This window comes from Nuphar pumila, chromosome 6 (genome assembly GCF_984573655.1).
Source record: "Nuphar pumila chromosome 6, dmNupPumi1.hap1.1, whole genome shotgun sequence".
In the NCBI taxonomy this organism is placed as follows: domain Eukaryota; kingdom Viridiplantae; phylum Streptophyta; class Magnoliopsida; order Nymphaeales; family Nymphaeaceae; genus Nuphar; species Nuphar pumila.
In genome coordinates, this window is record NC_143254.1 from 133142453 (window position 1) to 133157711 (window position 15259).

Genomic DNA, 15259 nt, shown 5'->3' on the forward strand with positions numbered 1-15259 from the left:
TGAACCGTCCCTGCCAAATTCCAAGATTAGTGGCGCATGATCAAAAACAATTCTTGGGCAAATGGTGACCGCAAGATCGTGATAAGCCTCTACAAACAGTGAAGAGGCAAAAGCCATGTTGACTTCGTGTATATGGGCTCATCGTCATTTCTGGATCTGTTAATAATATTTTTTTATTCTTTTCAAAACAAAAAAGACATGAGCTTCTCTTTGGATATTCTTCTTTTTTTTTTCTTTCTGATATTCCGGGTCTGTATAGCTTCACCTGTGAGAGAGAGAGAGATGGCAATCGTCTCCCACATTGTCTATGGCGTAATTTTTGCAGTATCACTCCTCCTGTCCCTTTTCTGTCTGTGCATGTTGAGAATCTTCACAGGGAAATCTTTAGGCAACAAAGAATATCACCCGGTAAAGGGCACCATCTTCCAACTTCTTAGATGCTTGGACAGGCTCTATGATTACTATGTCGAAGTTGTTGCCAATCACAAAACCGTCAGGTTTCTTGCCTTATCACACAGCGAGATCTACACAGCGGACCCAGTGAACGTCGAGTACGTTCTGAAAACCAACTTTCCTAGTTATGTGAAGGTGACCCACAAGACTAATTTCTAGCATCTATTCTGCCTTTGATGTTTATACTTACTAGTTTCTTGAGGCCAAGCTACGGAATTGAGATTGGATTGTGACCCTTGTTGCCCAATTGGATGAGTAAAAAGTGGGATTGAAATATTATTGCAGGGGGCGTATCATCAAGAGATAATGAAGGATCTGTTCGGGGAAGGGATTTTTGCGGTGGATGGTGAGAAATGGCATCAGCAAAGGAAAATAGCAAGCTATGAGTTCTCCACCAAAGTGTTGAGAGATTTCAGCAGCGTGGTGTTTCGGAGAAACGCTGCTGCTCTGGCACAGAGGATTTCGGAGATGGCAGAGTCCAATCGGCCCGTGGATATTCATGTGAGTAGAGAAACGGTTGTTCACAGCATGTGTCTTTGTGTTTGGATGGTATCCGCATGAGTTGGTGTAGAGTCCAATCAGCCCATGGTTGTTCATGTGAGTAGAGAAATGGTTGTTCACAGCATTTGTGCCTGTGTTTGGATGGTATCCACGTGAACTGGTGTTTCTTTTTTCGATTATGCCAAGAGGAAACGTATGCACTGGCAGGAAACATAATTCAACATGCTGCTCACTTCTGATGCTCAATAAAAGGCAATCTGATTTAACACAAATTTGGAGAGCTCATTAGAATACTAAAACGGGATATGTCTGTGTCAGCTATGGTTATAAGCATGATTTTCTTTTAGTTACTGTTTTTATTAAGATTGAGGCAATACGAACATTTAATGTATGTGTTTTCATGCATGCGCGCATACTATTTCATGCAGGAACTATTCACAAAATCTGCCATGGATTCGATGTTCGAAGTCGGATTTGGGCTCAATTTGAAAATCTTGAATGGATCTAATGATGAAGCAACTAGATTCACCAAGGCTTTTGATGAATCAAATGCTCTGACGTATCGTCGTTACGTTGATTTGTTATGGAAAGTTAAGAGAATTCTTAATGTTGGTACAGAAGCAACGCTCACAGGAAATATTAAAGTGATTGATGAGTTCATCTAGAAAGTCATCAGTTCTAAAAGGAAGCAGCTTTCTTGCCATCAAAGTTCGCCTGTAAGTATACAATTTTGTACACATTTTTCTGTGAAAATGAATGATGTTAATTCTTGAAATTTTTACACATTATTTCTTGGTTTTGAAATAATAATAGCTGAAGGAAGATATTCTATCAAGGTTTCTTTTAGAGAGCGAGAAGAATCCAGAGACTATGACTGATCGGTATTTGAGGGATACAATTCTCAACTTCCTAATTGCTGGCAAAGATACCACCTCAGGAACGCTTTCATGGTTCACTTACATGCTTTGCAAGCATCCTTTCATACAAGAAAAGCTCAAACAGGAGGTCAAGGAGATGCTTGGTTCGTGTGAAGGGGGACAATTTACTAAATTTGTGGAGAAAATTACAGAAGGGGCACTAGAAAAGATGTATTATCTTCATGCTGCTTTGAATGAAACCTTGAGATTATACCCTGCAGTCCCTGTGGTGAGCATTACAATCCTCATGCTTTTACGCACAATCTGGTAGGAGATGTTTTCTTTTTCAGCACATCTTAATCATCATGTAACGTCAAGAGTATTCTAAATGAAGAGAAGAAGGAAAACTCAATGACTTGAGCTTTCACACACATGCACATGGACACACACCACACACACAAACACAGAGAGAACAGGAATTTTATAGGTGAAATTTTGCATGGTGGTTTGGATGATCAGTTTTCTGAGATAATATTGGGCTATTGGGCATTAGATTACCTTCAAAAGAAAATATTCCTAAATGTATCTTGTACGGTTACAAACTTTCCAAGATGGGCCTTCTTGTTTTTGAGTGACATGCAATGGCTTCTGCCTCTTACTGGGATGCACATTGTTTTGATCCAAGACGTCATGATACTCACTTCCTTTGGCCCCATAACCTAGAAAAGTATGCACCTGTTTTCGTTTATCACAGGATAGACAGAGTGCATGTCATGACGACATCCTACCTGATGGATTCAAACTGAAGAAAGGAGATGGAATCAACCACGTAGCTTATGCGATGGGTAGGATGAGGTACATCTGGGGTGATGATGCAGAGGATTTCCGTCCAGAGAGATGGCTCCATGATGGAGTTTTCAGACCAGAATCCCCTTTCAAATTTCCAGCATTTCATGTAAGTTTCTCAATGTACTTATTACATATTCATGTTATTTAAGAATTAAGCTAAACTACTGTTGTTAGCTATGGTACCCGAACACTCCATTTTGCCCTCCATACCCGTGTCTGACATGTGTATCCCTGTGTTGACATGCGTTGACTCCCGGACATGCCATTTTACCTTCCGTACATACAAGTTTGTATTCAATTTATAATTTATAATTATATTTTAAGTTTATAGCTTCATATTTTCAGTATATATTATATATTTAGATTATAATTAGTTTGAATTTATTTTGTATTTATGTGATATATATATATATATATTGCCGTGTGCCCGTAGTCACAGTTTTTGGAATTGCCGTGGCGTACCCTTTGTACCCGTACCTGTACCCGCACCCATACCCAGGTGACATAGGTTGTTAGGTAGGGTTCAGCATTGTGATATTGGCCCCTAAGCATGAATATTGGCCTCGTTATATCTCGGCAAGGCAAAATCTTGGGATATTTTAGGTCCTAAATATTAGAAAAATAATGTCATTTAATAAATTGAAACATGAGCAAAAAATATGGAAAATGTAGTTTGTACTATTTTTTTATAAAGTTTAAAGAAAAGATATAAAAGTTGATAAAATATAACAAAGATAGAGAGGAAAAACATGTCTAACACAGAAAAATAATTAGAAAAATAAAAATATCATGATATCATTATCACAATATTTTCAAGTATTTGATATTTTTAAAATATCATAATAGGTTATATGCTATATTTTTTAAATATTTGTGATATCTGTGGCAATGATTTGACCATTTCAAGAGTTACATAGGCAGGGGATAATTGTCAATGCATATAGGTGGGTATAATGGTGGTCCTGTTTTTCTAATCTGCTTCTTGAAGTGTACAAGTAGCTTATAAATAAAAATGGAAAAAAAATGGAAAATGCTATAGCTAAAAATTAAATGAGGACTATGTCACATGGATATGGCTGCAGATACAGGGATACGGCCATAATTAACATTATGACTTGTATATAAAGGGATACAGAATGGCAGTCAAAATGGAGTCTGTGTGACATAGAATGAGGAACAGTTCTCCATTTGTTTGTTCCCTTTTGCTGTTGGTTCAAGCTTGGTTTAATTCCACAATAATTATTCTTTCACATACTTCTATTATTATTAACATAGTTTTCTGTTACAATTACCTAGTTTTGTTGTTGTTTCCACTTTTCAACATTCACTGGTGTTTGACATTGGTTCTACCCATTGTATTCAATCCTTCTATTGTCCTTAAATTTTTCTTTTAGCACGTTATAACCAATAATAGTTCCATATCTTATTCATAAGACTTATTTCTGCACTGCTTCTCTTCTTTTAATAGGATGAGAAAAGGCATAAAAATTGTATACATCGCATTCCATATGCATCCTACAATTGCCTTCAGAACAATGAAGTATAAACAACGTGAGACAATCCTGTGAAGATGTGAATGTCACTTCCTCCCAATTGTCATCCAATGATGATGCAAAGTAGATAACCTCATGCTTCTAGGAACAAGGTTAAATATGATCCAAATAGAAGGTTAACTTCAAACAAGCATAACCTGTTTCTGATATCTAGGAATATATGGTGGTAGGGCATTTGAAGGATACTTTAAGGAGTTAAAAAAAAAATCATTGTTTCTGGCTCAAATTTTGTTTTAAAGTGTAGATATCTTGTTTTGGTAACATTTGGCTTCAGTAGTTTTGCTACTCATTGAATTTACTGTTTGGCATCAAGTAGGAATTTTAATAGACTTTTGTTCATAATAGGCAATTTAAGTTCTTTGACTAATAAGTTTCTTATTCCAATCAAGAGTTTCAATTTATACATATAGATGTAATCTGTTTGCTTGTATCTTTGAATAAAGGTAAAATTCTTTTAAAGTGCCATATTTTTTCATAGATTCAAGGTCATCATATATGCTACACTAGTTTTTAAGATGCTCTTCCTCTTGGTGCACTACTTGCTACATTGCTCTCTCTCTCTCTCTCTCTCTCTCTCTCTCTCTCTCTCTCTCTCTCTCTCTCTCTCTCTTGCACTCACAAACACTAGAGATATTATGTTAGAGGGTTAGCTTTAGAAAAAGTTTGTGAAAAATTGTGTACATTTTCACAGGCTGGTCCTCGAATATGCTTGGGTAAAGATTTCGCTTATCGGCAAATGAAGATAGTCGCTGCGCTTCTTATTTCTTTCTTCAAATTCAAATTGAACGATCCACATAAAGAGGCGACTTACAAGCCCATGTTCACACTTCACATCGATCAAGGCCTCCGTGTTCGTGCATTTCACCGGCTTCTTTGAAGTTTAGTTGCATTAAAGTACATTAGATTAAATGTAAGCAAACTATTTCCAGTGTTGCCAATCTACGGAAACTTTGCAGTAAAGACCTTTTTCTTTCGTCGTTTTCCTTAGATCTAGCAGGCTTATTATATCAACTAGAATGGGTGGCAGTCTATATAGCGAGTTTATTGGTACTGCTGGCAATACATTTTGGGTTGCATGAATGGGATACATTGCTTTGGATCCTGAACTGATTCTGTATATATTCTAGACTGCTAGTCATATTCAGCGTAATAACTGGTATTTAATCTCTGTATGCTGAAACAGTAATTAAGATTTTTTTTTTCCAACACATGGAGGTTTATGAAGTTCATGAACTCCTTATTCTTTAGTTGAATTATCAGAGTTCAGGACCCTTATAGCTGCTCCCATTATGCCTAATTGTAATCAAATTTAAATACTTGGGTCCCACATGAACTGACTGGGTTCATTCTTATGCTATTCAGTGGGTTTGGCAAAACGGACTGCTTGGTAGTTCAGGAGTCTGGTTTAACTTGTTGGGTATAGATTTGAACTTGAATTAGACTTTCTTAGACCATTGTGTGGGCATGATCTTGACTGAGCCTCCACATTACCTCCACTTCCAGGTAATGTGGTGAAGCTATATTAATGAATCAGTTAACATTTTCTTCACGTTTGCAAGCACTGAGAGAGAGATTCAAATCAAGACATAGCAGAAGCGCGTTTGCAATCACTTGATATTTTGGTTCTCTTAAGAGAATGATTCTCAAGATACGTGTGAATTTAACCAAAGTTAATGCAAACAAAAAGATAACCCAGCTTCTAGAAATCCTTATGATGTCTCATCCCGCTCCCATTTCTCTATGAACTTGAACTTCTCTGAATTGTTTCTGCCGTGTGAAAATTTCAGCACCGTCTTGTGTGCCCTTACAGTAGAAACAAAGACGTTGAAAGAAACATCTATTTGATACCTAATTATGGACTTTGTACTTCCATTTGCATATTCGTGTCAGCGTTTGCTATTCAAGGAGTAGCATGAGATTGAGGAGCATAAAAAAGGCGTTTGTATATCAGACTCAAATACAATTGATTGCGTGCCTCACTTCAGATGAAAATGGCTTTTTTTTTCTATTATCATGCAATTATGAATACAAGTTGCATTTCTTGGACATTGTGCCTTTGCCCCGCTTCAGTTGTTTGCGTGGTGCTTGCTTGTGTTGTTTGCATGTTGTTTGTGTTCCTTGGTGATTGTCTGCCATACCGCTTGCCTTTGTGGCTTCGCGTGTGGTTTTTCTTCAAGTTGTTGCTTGCCAGCGAGCATATAGCCTCATTAGGCCTCCCAAGTGCTGAGAGCACCGATTGTGCATCCGCTCCTACGCGGTGGCCTTCGATAAGCTGCCTCCCTCAAGTTGCTTTTACTCATCGGTGCCACCTCTGGACGCACCACCTCAAGCAGCATGTTGCTTCCGCTCCACAGACCTGCCTAGTCCGCATCCTAGGTACCGCACGGTCCTCCGCAAAAAGGTCATGACAGCGTGCACGTCCTGGGCATGCTCATGCGGCTCGAGCCGCTTGCCCTCAGCTCAAAAATGTGATTCATTTCCGTCATCATTTGCAAAAGCTATTGCTGCAGCACAGATATCTGGGATTTGATCCCGGTCATTCGTCCATCCACGCTTGAGATTTTACCCTTCAAGGCCTCTACGTGTGTGGCTGTCTCTCCGTACCGGGTCTCCATGTGCTGTCGCAGCTGCTCTAGCATCACGTCCTTCATGGGAGTTGCTTTAGGCAGCATGTGGTTCTGACGCCACTTGTTGCAATCCTGCCTCACAACCTCCCACGGATCACACGTCGTGGCCACCACAAGCATGCACCACGTGCGCAGATGGCTCACAGCAGTATTGCCCTGTGCACAGGGCTCAGTATAAGCATGTGAAGTCTCGAATACACGCAGGCACTGAACTCACAGTTAGCCACAGGCGGCTATAGGCGTGCATAGGCGCTGGCATGACCACAGGCGGTGCGTGCAGTGACGTGCACACAGGCGCAAAGCTCACAGTTCGAGTGCTTACAGTGCAGTGCACTCAGGCGCAAGTCCACATGCATGCAGGCATGGCACACACAAGCGCAGGTTCAACAGGCGCACCTAGGCGCACAGGGAATCGGCACGCAAGCACTCAATGACAGTTGCGCACATAGGCACAGCGTGTGCAAACTTTGGCTCAGCAACTCGTGCACAGGTGCGGCAGTAGCTGCAGCTCCAGAACGTGCAGCGGCAGCGGCAGAGCTCCTCGTCACCAGCACACAGTCAGGCCAAATCCTGTCACAAGAGTGCGCACAGCAGCTCATTATGTGTAAACAGGAAATGTGCAAAATATCGAGCGCGTTGCCAATGCTCTTAGCTCCATGAGATCTAAGGTGTGTGAGCGTGGTCGACAACACCGTTGCAGCTCCCGTAAGCTCTACAGGCACATACCCCCGCACAACGTCAGTCCGTCGACGGCTGCAGATGCCACTGCTGTGTCAACCTGTTGCAGACACGCACAGGCTGCACAGTCACAGGCGTGTCTGTAGACGTAGGTGCAACACGTGCATAGGCAGGTCAGCAAGTGATTTATTTGTGTGCTTAGGTATATAAATGGCAAGCAAGCACTCTGATGATGGTTTTGGCATGCAAATCCAAAGAAGATTTTGAAATGCTATCAGCTGCTGGCATCAGGCAATCAACCCTGCAAATCTCACACAAAGAACCTGAAATTCTCTCACTGCAGACGATACAACAACAACAACTACGCCTTCATCCCAAAACAATTGGGGTCAGCGATATGAACCAAAAAAGAAATTCATTTTGGGTCTTCCACATGATCTCACTGCAGACGATGTTCACAGCAAATTCATTGCCTTTGAAGACTGACTGAGAATACAAGAAATAACTCTTGTGCCATTTCTTAATTATGTGGGCTTTGCTGCTTTTGGCCAAATATCCGCCACAATCCAGATAAGTTGTATTTTTGACCGATTTGAAGTAAAATCTTGCAATACACAAGTTGCTGGCCGATGCATGACCATCTTCAAATATTTATTAGTGTCGTGCTGAAGCAAATTGTAACTGAATATGTATATTCTTGTGATCCCAAAATAATTAGCCCATTGCTTATGAAAAATTAATTTAACAATCAGCAAATCTATTATCAATTCATATGCTCCAGGATGAAATGCATATGAAATCAGGAAAGAATTCTACCTGATATTGTCCTTTCAAAGTCTCTCTTCAACAAGTTTCTCTTAGTTTATGGCCCCCAATGTAGACCTACATCCATCAGAATGTATGCAACTAGAAGTATCTATAAAGTCCATTCAATCCTGTTAGTTTTCAAATCAAACTGCAGATTTAGAGTCTGGACCCTGGAAAGAAATAGACCCACCACTTTCTGTTTGGGTGGGAAGTGCCTGAAGTGTGTGAAGCAGCATAATCACTGTCATGTACTCCTTTACCAGCCACATTATTCATCTAATTATTACCTTGAGTATGCTTATTGATGTTAATTTTTTCAGCTTGAGAAGAAAGATAAGTAACTGAATGCAACCAAGAAACTAATAAGGGCTTTCTTGTGACATCATCAGATTATGCCACCCACGCATAAATCTCATCAAGCACTATGTTCGAGTCATGTCACTTTAAATGTACAATGAGCTGTGCCAAGAGCTTCAAAAAGCTGGGCAGTACCTGTATCAGAAGTAGGTGAAACACGATTATCCGAAACAAAAAAATGAAAGACAACATATACTACCTGCATAAATTAGATAAGACTATTACGTCTTTGCAATTGAATCCCTCAGATTACATATCCAAGGATGGAGCTCCACATGGGCCCATCCAAAGATCCAAGTCATTCAAACAGGAGATCTGAAATCACCAGTTGATCTGGGACCCCTCTTCAACACAACATACGTGTAATCCACCTCGAGTTAGAGATCAGGAATGCAAACACCCCCTTGAGCACTTTCCTTCTAAACAGCACATCAGGTAGACAGAAGAATTCTACTCATCTTCAAACCAGTTGGCAAACTAAGGGTATTTGGATCCATGAGAGTTCTCACTAACGAAAGATGAAAAGCAGAACCAAAGGTGGTGTCAGAGTTCTGTTATTTTTTTTGGTGGCAAAAAATAGCTTGATTTACTATCGATAGAGGTGGTAAATTAACACCTCAGAGATGAGCCCCTAGTACCTTACGACTTTCATGTCCTAGATTTATTGGAAGCAATATCTAGAAGTTCACATGGCGAATAGATTTTACAGGTCATGTCCAGGAATGACTACTATGTAGAGGAAACAAGAGCATTGTTAGAAAATAACATATATATATATACATACTCTTATGTATATGTATAGAAATATATATTTAAAGTATATACGTATATCTTTGTAATCTTTATTTTTCTATATTTTTGTTTTATTTCTTTTTATTCTTTTTTTTATCTGTTTTGTCTTTTTCCCTAACAATCATAATGACTGTCACTGTACATGTAATGAAATGGTGGTCTTCAACAAATGCACGAATAACTCACAAACAAGTGTCTATTGGAGATACTACAAGCATGACCCTTGAAAGGGTATTAAAGGAAGAACACTTGAAAAATAAATAATATTTTATTCATGCACAAAATGCTTAAGAAGCATAGTTCTTTACATTGAAGGGGTTCACCCCTATATATACAAAAAAGTGGAAGAGAGAGAAGAACTTATTTTGAGCTCTCCAAAAGAGACGTGTCAAACGGCTCTTATTATAGTTGTTGGACTACGGTCCAACAATTATTATTATAGCTGTTGGACTGCAGTCAACAGTTATTTGCACAGTCAAGTTCCAAAGGGCTGGATCAAATATCTAGTTTCTATTGAACTAGATGCTAAAAAAGAAAATAAAGAAAAATAGAAAAAGAAAATAATAAAAGGAAAAATATAATAATATTAAATAATATATATGTATTACAGTTTACATTTTAACACTCTCTCTCAAACTTACAGTACAATGAGCGAAAGTTTGTCTAAGAGAAAGTGAAATCTGGGAGCAGTGAGAGGCTTGATGAAAAAGTCTGCTAATTGATATTCTGATGTAACATATAGCAGATCAATGGTTTCATGTAAGTATTCATCTCTGACATAGTGGCAGTCCATCTCAATGTGTTTAGTGCACTCATGGAATGTCCGGTTGCTTGCAATGTGGATCGCATTTTTATTGTCACAACACATCTTTGAAGTTTGCGTTGCTTCAGCTCCCATATCCGCTAGCAATCGTCTGAGCCAAACAACCCCCATAGTGGTGGTTGTCATGGCACTGTATTCAGCTTCGATGGAGGAAAGAGAGACCTTTTGCTGCTTCTTGCACCTCCACAAAATTAAGGCTTCACCTAAGAAGACACAAAAACCAGTAGTTGAGTGCTTATTATTGGGATCACCTCCCCGGTCAGCATCAGTATATGCAATTAAATTTAATGAAGATGAAGCAGGCAAAAAGAGTTCTCGTGAAAGAGAGAATTTTAAGTATCTAATAATACACAAAATTGCTCACATATGCACGGAGGTGGGAGCATGCTGAAACTGACTGGCTGTATGAACCGCATGAACTATATCTGGCCTAATAATGGAAAGATAAGAAAGAGCTTCAATAAGTTGTCTGTAAGGAGTAGGATCATCAAGAAGTTCTCCATCATCAATTTTCATTTTAACATTGACAACTTCTGGAGTGTCCACTTTCTGATCATCTGTAATTCCAGACCTGGAAACAATAGCAAGAGCAAATTTAGATTGAGATATCAAATACCCCCGAGGGGAATAAGCAACTTCGATGCCTAAAAAATATCTTAATAAACCTAAGTCATTCATTTCAAAGTGAGTTTTAAGAAGAGATTTGATATTTGCAACTTCCTATTTGTCGTCTCCGGTGATGATCATGTCATCCACATAGAGAAGAAGAATAATGATGTCTGCATCAGATTTCTTAACAAACAAAGCAGCATCAGTTAAACAAGGTTGAAAACCAATATCAAGCATAACATGACTAAAACGGTCATAACAGGCTTTTGAAGCTTGTTTAAGACCATAAAGAGCTTTTTCTAGACGAAGAGTTTTACCCTTAGGGATACTAATACCAGGTGGGGCTTCCATGTATACTTCTTCAACGAGATTTTCATTCAGAAAAGCATTTTTGACATCCAATTTAAAGATAGGTCATGTTCTAATGGAGGCCAAGGCTATTAAAGTTCTAACAGTGGTCATATGGGTCACAGGAGCAAATGTTTCTTCATAATCGATGTCATACTCTTTGGCATATCCTTTTGCCACTAAACGGGCCTTATACCTTTCCAAGGACCCATCACTTTTGGTTTTGACTTTGTATACCCACCTACAACCTATAAGTTTCTTACTTGGAGGGATATCTTGGATCGTCCAAGTGTTTGGCCATTTCTAGTGCATCTAATTCTATTTTCATGGCTTTTATCCATTCTATATGATTTTTGGCTTGAGAATAGGATGATGGTTTTGTTAAGACATATGTAATAATATATCTATATATATAAATATAGATGTATTCACCATAATACCCGATAGGGGTATTATGGTCTTTTCACAAGTACCCAATAGGGGTACTTGTTTTATTTCTTTTATTTTCCTGTTTTTTATTTTCTAAAATGTAACTCCGCCTGTGTAGTTATACACTGCCGGTCCCAAGCCCGGATAAAGGAGGAGGGTTGCGGTAGGCCTGTGACAGCCAGCATAAAAACTTTGTCATATCCTATGAAAATGAACCAATATGAGAATTTCGTTGGGGCGTTCCCTACTGAGCGACGCGCTGTACTCTCTAGGCCCGGAGGCAGTGATAAATGTGAAAGGGTTGCTAGGTCGTCGCCCAGAAGCGACGCGTCACACCGGCGCCCGGGTGTGGTGTCAAATAGGCAAGGGTTCCCTCACTTTGTTGGACGGGTGGGGGTAAAGAAGTTAGTCCAAGACCATAAAATTAGGTTAGCCACTTGGAACATAGGGTCTTTAACTGGTAAGTTGGTAGAGTTAGTAGATGTTATGTGTAGGAGAAAGATTGATATTTTATGTCTTCAAGAGACCAAATGGGTAGGTGAGAAAGCTAAAGTGATAGAACCTTGGGGATATAAGATTTGGTATACAGGAATAAATAGGAATAGGAATGGAGTAGGGATTGTTATGAGTCGTCAGTTTATAGATAATGTAGTCGAGGTCCGTAGGAAGGGTGATAGAATTTTACTTATTAAATTAGTATTAGGTACGGATATTATTAATATTATTAGTGTTTATGCACCTCAAGTAGGTTTAGATGATTCCATTAAGCATCAATTTTGGGAAGATTTAGATGGAGTAGTACAAGAGACATCTTATGGAGAAAAGCTTTTCATCGGCGGTGACCTTAATGGACATGTAAGCATTAGTAGGGATGGATTTGAGAATATCCATGGAGGCTATGGTATAGGAGAAAGAAATGAAAGTGGAGAAAGGATTTTAGATTTTTGTTTGTCCTATGATATGATCTTAGCAAACACTTGGTTTAGGAAGAGGGAGTCTCACCTAGTAACATTTAAAAGTGGGGTTAATACGAGTCAGATAGATTTTTTCCTACTTAGAAAGAGAGATAGGGGTTGTTGCATCGATTGTAAGGTTATACCAGGAGAAAGTGTAGCTACACAACATAGAGTCTTAATTTTAGATCTTAGAATTAGACAATGCCGCAAAAGGGATAGACATAGGATAGATCCTAGAATTAAGTGGTGGGCACTAAAAAGAGCTAAACAAGGAATGTTTGTAGAGCAGGTAGTTAAGGAAGTTGATTGGTGTCTCGAGGAGGATTCAGAATCAATGTGGAATAAGATAGCGGGTGGTATGAGAAAAGTAGCTAAGGAGGTATTGGGTGAGTCTAAAGGCGGTGCACCACTAGGTAAGGATACATCATGGTGGAACGAGGATGTCAAATTAGCTATTAAGGTTAAAAGAGAGTGTTATAGAAATCTAAGTAAGAGTCGTGATAATGAGAATTTGGAAAAGTATATGATAGCAAAGAAGAAAGCTAAAAAAGTTGTTCGAAACGCGAGGGCTAAGGTATATAAGGAGGTTTATGACAAGTTGGATACCAAAGAAGGCGAGAAGGATATTTATAGGCTTGCAAAGATGAGAGATAGGAAATCGAAGGATTTGGGTATGGTTAGATGTATCAAAGATGAAACGCAAAGGGTTTTAGTCAAAGATGAGGAGATTAAGGAGAGATGGAAATATTATTTTGATAAGCTATTTAATGATAGTCATGCTCAAGATCTTGGAGACTTCTCCATTCCTTTTCATGAGATAAATCGTGACTTCATGCGCAAGATTCAAAAGAAAGAAATTGCAGAGGCTTTGAAGAAAATGAAATCAAGAAGGGCAGTTGGCCCAGATGGTATACCTATCGAGGCTTGGAAATGCTTGGGAGAGAAAGGTTTAGAATGGTTGACAAATCTTTTTAACTTGATTTGGCGAACAAATAAGATGCCTAATGAGTGGAGGAAGAGTACTTTGGTGCATTTATATAAGAATAAGGGTGATATACAAGATTGCACAAACTATCGTGGTATAAAACTCATGAGTCATACTATGAAACTTTGGGAGAGGGTGATTGAGTCTAGGTTGAGGAAGGTTGTCATGATATCGGAGAATCAATTTGGTTTTATGCCTGGAAGATCAACTATGGAAGCTATACATCTTCTTAGACAACTTATTGAAAGATATAGAGAGATGAACAAAGATTTGCATATGGTTTTTATTGATTTAGAGAAGGCATACGATAGAGTACCTAGGGACGTTCTCTGGTGGACAATGATGAAGAAAGGTGTTTCTCTCAAGTACATTAGTATAATTAAAGATATGTATGAAGGAGTAGTAACCAATGTCCGCACTTGTGGAGGGGTGACAACCAATTTTCCGATAACGGTTGGGTTACATCAAGGATCTGCTTTAAGCCCTTTCCTATTTGCGATAGTGATGGATGAGCTTACGAGATCAATTCAAGAAAATGTACCGTGGTGTATGTTGTTTGCTGATGATATTGTTTTGATTGATGAGTCTAGAGCTGGGGTTAATGCTAAGTTAGAATTATGGAGACAGACATTGGAAGCTAGAGGTTTTAAGTTGAGTAAGAGTAAGACTGAATATATGGAATGTCGGTTTAGTAAGCAACGAAGTAGTGATGGGAGTGTAGTGAAGCTTGGTGAGCAAGATATACCGGTGAATGATTATTTCAAATATTTGGGATCCATCATTCAAAAGTATGGAGAAATTGATGGAGATGTAAATCATAGGATAAAGGTTGGGTGGATGAAATGGAAAAGTGCTACTGGAGTGCTGTGCGATCGTAGAATGCCATTGCGGTTGAAGGGAAAGTTTTATAGGACGACTATTAGACCCGCTTTACTATATGGTACGGAATGTTGGGCTGCCAAGAGACATCATATTCAAAAAATGAGTGTAGCTGAGATGCGGATGCTTAGATGGATGTGTGGAAATACAATAAAAGATAAGATTCGGAACGAAGAGATACGTAAGAAGGTAGGTGTTGCACCCATTGAAAATAAGATGCGAGAGAATCGTTTACGGTGGTTTGGACATATTCGGCGAAGGCCTAATGATGCTCCAGTTAGAAGGTTGGAGAAATGGGAAAATATATTAGTTAAAAGAGGTCGGGGTAGGCCTAGGAAGACTTGGATGGAGATGATAGGAAAGGATATGAATGCTTTGAACCTCACCGAGGACATGGCGTTGGATAGAAATGATTGGAGGAAAAGGATTCATGTGGAAGACCCAAAATGAATTTCTTTTTTGGTTCATATCGCTGACCCCAATTGTTTTGGGATGAAGGCGTAGTTGTTGTTGTTGTTGTTGTTGTTTGTTATTTTCTAAAATGTATTTTAGGATACCAAAAGGGGCCCCACAATGGAGTCGTTGGGGGCCCCAACGGTCACAATTGTGACCGTTGGGGTCTCCCAACGACTCTATTGGGAGCCCCCTTTGGTCTCCCTTTTCTTATAAATAGGGGGAACCCCCCTTGTATTTAGTATTGCTCTAGAGAGCTCATCTTCAATAAAAGAGATATTCTTTTTATGTGTGTAGCCTTAT

General features: G+C 39.1%; 1 pseudogene across 1 annotated transcript; it reads left to right on the forward strand.

The window, feature by feature from the left end:
- Positions 1–235: 235 nt before the first annotated feature.
- On the forward strand, positions 236–5419 carry LOC149836319 (cytochrome P450 704C1-like; annotated as a pseudogene). Its single transcript, XR_016432412.1, has 6 exons — positions 236–588; positions 739–954; positions 1383–1670; positions 1768–2100; positions 2566–2766; positions 4905–5419. The product of XR_016432412.1 is annotated as a cytochrome P450 704C1-like (transcript).
- The last annotated feature ends 9840 nt before the right edge of the window (positions 5420–15259 follow it).